Source organism: Rhagoletis zephyria, unplaced genomic scaffold, assembly GCF_001687245.7.
Source record: "Rhagoletis zephyria isolate East Lansing unplaced genomic scaffold, Rhagoletis_zephyria_1.1 Rzeph_scaffold_00672, whole genome shotgun sequence".
Classification (NCBI taxonomy): Eukaryota; Metazoa; Arthropoda; class Insecta; order Diptera; family Tephritidae; genus Rhagoletis; species Rhagoletis zephyria.
In genome coordinates this window covers 95,982-101,133 of record NW_016157756.1, presented here as the reverse complement: position 1 = coordinate 101,133, position 5,152 = coordinate 95,982, and positions in this window count along the sequence as shown.

Genomic DNA, 5,152 nt, shown 5'->3' with positions numbered 1-5,152 from the left:
ACCTTTCTAATTCATTACGACAATGATACAGTAAAAATTAATGGAAACGAATTTTCCAACAAGGCCAGACTAACTAGCAATCCCCTGCCAGCTATACTTCAACCTTTTTCAAAAACTAACAATACCGAAGAAATATTGTCCTTACAAATGCTAAAACAGCTCAACCTGAACAATATAAAACAAATTGGCTACGCGGAATCGGCAAGTCAATTAAAGCACGCCGTTTACATTAGCCTTATCACAATTCTATTAATTCTGAGCGTAATAATTACGCGAAAAATATGGTCGAAGAAAAATACCGATCAAAAACCAACCATCGAATTAACCGAAACAGCAATAGAAGGGATTAACCAGATATTTGCAAAACCCAGCACTTCAAACGCGGACGTTTGAATTTCAGGGGGGGAGCTGTTAGCATGGCGCATGCACAAAACTTAGGTTCGACAACAAATTCCTAAGTGCAAAACGACACCCTGTTGCACATACCTGCATTCACTAATTTCATCAGAAATACAACACCTAACAAACAAACAGGAATGCAGGTGGGAACCGCGCCATCAGCAAAACGGCAAGCTAATTTCATCAGCAATAGAACACCTAACATACAAACAAGAAGGAATGCGGCGATCCGTGGGAACCGCGCCGTCAGCAAAACAACAGCAGAACCAGCGGCAGAAGCGGCAGCAGCGTAAGCTAGGTTTAGGAAATAATTATTTTTGTAAATTAGTTCCAAGTTGGAATTCAATCAATAAAGGAGCCTTTAGCTCCCCAAAAAATGTATTTTTTTGTTTAAGTCAACCCGCGTTGACATAACTTATATAAATCGTCGTTCAAAGTACAAAACCGCGTATCGTCATTTTGCAAAACCGCGTAACTGACATTTGTTGCCAAAAATTGGATTTGCTTACACAAGCTCCTTCCTCCATCCTTATCCATTCGTCCTGAAATGTACTATCCAGAAATGCGATGGCTTTATAAAAAAGAGGACCATTTTGAAATATTAGTGTTTTTACTGTTTAGAAAATAATTTATGCAACCTGGCATACGCTGTTTTGCATTGATTTAAAAGAAAACCTCATATATGTATGTACATAGTATATTATCAAAAGCAAGAAGAACGGCGCGGACTGCTGCTAAAGAGACAACATTTACTTTTTTATTGAAATAAGATCGTTGGCTTTATTTCTCATATGTTAAATTTTTGTTTATGGCTTTATTTTACTTTCCCCATGGAAATAAAGTCATATGGCCTTATTTCTCCAAGTGAAGTGAAGCCATATGGGGTTATTTCCTATGGCTTTATTGCACGGCAGAGCAATCCCGTACGATGTCGGGAGGGTGGGTTCAGCGCTGTGTGCTTATGCATTCTTCAATCGCAATGCCATACGGAAATGGTCATCGAGCGTGGTTTAGAGGTAGGGGCTCATCAAGGCGTTTCGCGTTCTCGTTCTGAGGATAAGCCTCGCTGGGTAACCTCTGGTAACCGGGTCGCAGCCAGTTGTAAGCGGCAACCTTCCTCTTGGTACTGCGGACTGCTGCCTGGTTCGACGAATCCCTTGCTCCGCCACTAGTGGGACTATGAGCCAAAATAACAACAGTAATAAAAACAAACAGAGAAGAAAACAAATAAGACCGCCACGCATAAAAAGTCTGAATGGAACCGGCCATATACCATTGGATCAATGCGATGCTGGGCCCCTCTACCAGCCACGATGCGTACAATTCCACAGGCTGGGCAAAAACGAAACCGGTCGATTTAGGACGCAGAACAAAAAGGCAGTTGCGAGATTGGAATATGTCTACCCATCCTATCTGGGCCAAGATCGAGCGCATGGGTAGCGGCAAAGCAATCTGAACCAGAGAGGTTTTTAGGCCCTTTAATCCCGAGTTACCTTCCCACAGCTCGTACCCTACACCATAGCGACGCATCAGGTCGTCTTGATGCTAACCGAGGAGTGCTTGTTGATTTTAAGACGAACTGGTGGCCTTATCAAATATGGATTTGACAACAATAAAGTTCCTGTATACGCAAATGATTTGAGGAATCCAACCAGGCAAATCCGAGGGATGACCTCACCAACGATTTTGGTGGCGGTCGAATTCGCCTTCTGGCAATACACGGAAAAGGAGGTGATGTCAGGCGACGAGGCAAACTCAACTTTTAAGGAGGGAGCGGGATAGCGTTTCTGGACATCGAAGGTGCTTTCAACAACATCTCGCTTGAGGCAATCACGTCAGTTCTAACGAGTCTGGGCATCGAACCGCTAATATCGGTGGGTGTTAACTCGGACAAGACTGACCTGGTACAAGGAAGTTCAAACTCCCTTCACTGCAACATCTTGCCACAGGCACCACGACGCTGAAGCTAGAGGAATCCGCGAACTATCTAGGCATAGTACTAGACAAAAAGCAGGGGGCTGTCCGTAAGTATAATTCCCTGGATTTACACAGTGGTTGTTAGGCCTATTCTTCTCTAGGAGTATTGGTATGGTGGCCAGAAGGATTTAAAAAGGTGCAAATAACTGTAATGATCTGCATCTGCGGGGCTCTACGCACAACTTCATCTGAGACATGTGCGTCTTATTCAATGTTCTGCCAAGCGACATTGTTGGAGAACGGATAGCAGGGTGCGCCGCTCTGAGGCTGCGGGAACTTCAAAGAGACGGCACATTCATTCCATCTTCGTAATACCGGAAAGGTTTAGGCATGCCGCTCGCTACCGCCAAGCTCATTCTAAGAGATTTATTTCTTAAACAAGCAAGGGACAGGTGGGATAGTCTCACAATCTGTAGCAATGCAAAGCGTGTGCTGAGCAGAGGCGTCAGAATACTCGGCCAAAGTCACTTAAGCGGCTACAGCGCCAATCAAGAAGAACAAGAATTTGTATATGTACTAGAGATGTNAGGGACAGGTGGGATAGTCTCACAATCTGTAGCAATGCAAAGCGTGTGCTCAGCAGAGGCGTCAGAATACTCGGCCAAAGTCACTTAAGCGGCTACAGCGCCAATCAAGAAGAGCAAGAATTTGTATATGTACTAGAGATGTGCGCGGGATAGCGGGACCCACGGTACTGATTTAAAATTGGCCGGGATGGGCGGTATCGGGAAGATCTGTAAAAATATGGCGGGCGGGACGGGACCGAAATCCTTTTCTGACACTCCCGATAAAACCGCAACCCCCGCAAATTCACAAAATCTTCCTTAAAAACGATGTTTGAAATATGCACTTTTAATGTTTTATTGAGGCGAAAAAGAAAAAAAAGTATAGGAAGATGCCAGATCTTTCATTATTATTTAAAATTAATATGAAAGACATGAACATTTTTGTGAACCTTCGATCGGTTTGTAAACGTCGCCTCACACGTTGAAATCTCAACCGCTCGTTTCAATTTGTTGTTCGTGTGTAGCCTGCTTTAGAGATAGATAACGGGACCCACGGGACCCGCGGTACAATTCTGAAAAATGTTGGGATGGGCGGGTTCGGGACTTAAAAATCGAATTACGGGATGGGCGGGGTCGGGATTTAATATTTAGTCCCGTGCCCATCTCTAATATGTACCACAAATTGTCAAGCACAAGTTGACTTAACATCCATTTTCAATTAGTAATTCCTTCAAACAAAATTTCTTTTAGACCGGCATAGTTGTGTAACATGTATGTTTATGTGTTTTGTCTGGAGCAATAATTATAAATCATAAATTGTATCGAACATGGGATCAAAATACATATATATATGGATATGTATCGGGTTTGTCAGTATGTATGAGAAAATATTCAGGAATACAAAGGTGTAATATGTATGTGTTCATATGTACATACGTGTGCATATAAACGTACATGCTTACATATCTGTGTGTATAAGAACTTCAATATGTGCAATGCAATGTCTTTTATGGCACGTTGATTTCATTGAATAGGACTTTAAAATAAACTGAAATAAGCTTTATTGTGATTCTCACAGTTCCATAGTATCAGATGTGTTGATTTATTTATCACTTGCCCGATCAGTTAAGACCAAAATCTACGTAATACAAAAAAAATTCCAGGAATAAATTTTGTGACGCAGTTAAGTGTCTCCTGTTTAGGTGAACACAAAATGAAAATTTGTCCCCCAATTGCGATATGGCAAGTGTCCGCCATCTTGGGTTTTATGTTTTTTTACGATTTGCGCGCGAATTTTTCATTTCTCACGAAAAAAAGTCAACAAATTTTTTTAAACAATTATTTATTGCTAATAATATGCCAAAAATGCCCAAAATTAGGTAAGTGGCGCGATTTTTTCGAATTTTGAGCAAATGGTACAGTTGTAGAGGACAAAATTTCCAATAAACGCATTATTTATATGTTCACGTACGACGTGTATATCTCGACCAACAACGCGCTCAATGCTGTGGAAAGGGAGAAGCTACTCAAAACTTTTTTCTACACCACCTCAGAGGTAAAGTTATTGGCTCGTATTATTTTTATGTGGAGTAGTCCTAATCCACACAGTTATTTTCGCCACCATAAAACTCTTTAGAATCAGAGAAAAATCGTATTGATAAAAGGTCAAAAACCATTTGCTAATTACAGTTTTAACTGACTGCAAATAGTTATTCATGGGCTTGGCCTTTTGGTCAACCCACAGTTGAAAATACGCGCCAAGAAACAAGACCTCCGAGATACTGTGAAAAAAGTTTTGAGTAGCTTTCCCCTTGCCGCTGCATTGAGCGCGTTTTTGGTCGAGATCTACACGTCGTACGCGAAAATAAAAATAATGTGTTTATTGTAAATTTCGTCCTCTTCAACTTTGCTTTTTAAATGTGCCACTTATTTCAAATCGAAATTGCTCAGAATTCGAAAAAACCGCGCCACTTAGCGCTTATGCACGTCATAGAACCTGAATTCAAAAGAAATGTCCTACTTATTTTTTATATAAAATAACTAGTGCTGTAAAAGTAACGAAAATTTGGATACCCGTATGTATTCGTTACTAATCCAATCAACACCCGTTACTTTCGTATCGTTACTTTGGACACAAGCGGAAATAATGATCCCGGGATTTCGGCATATTTTTTAAGTAATCCCGCGATTTACATTGAAACGTAACTTTTATGAATATGAGTGATAATTCAATAACTGAAAGCATTTAAACATACCAAAAACTGTTTAAA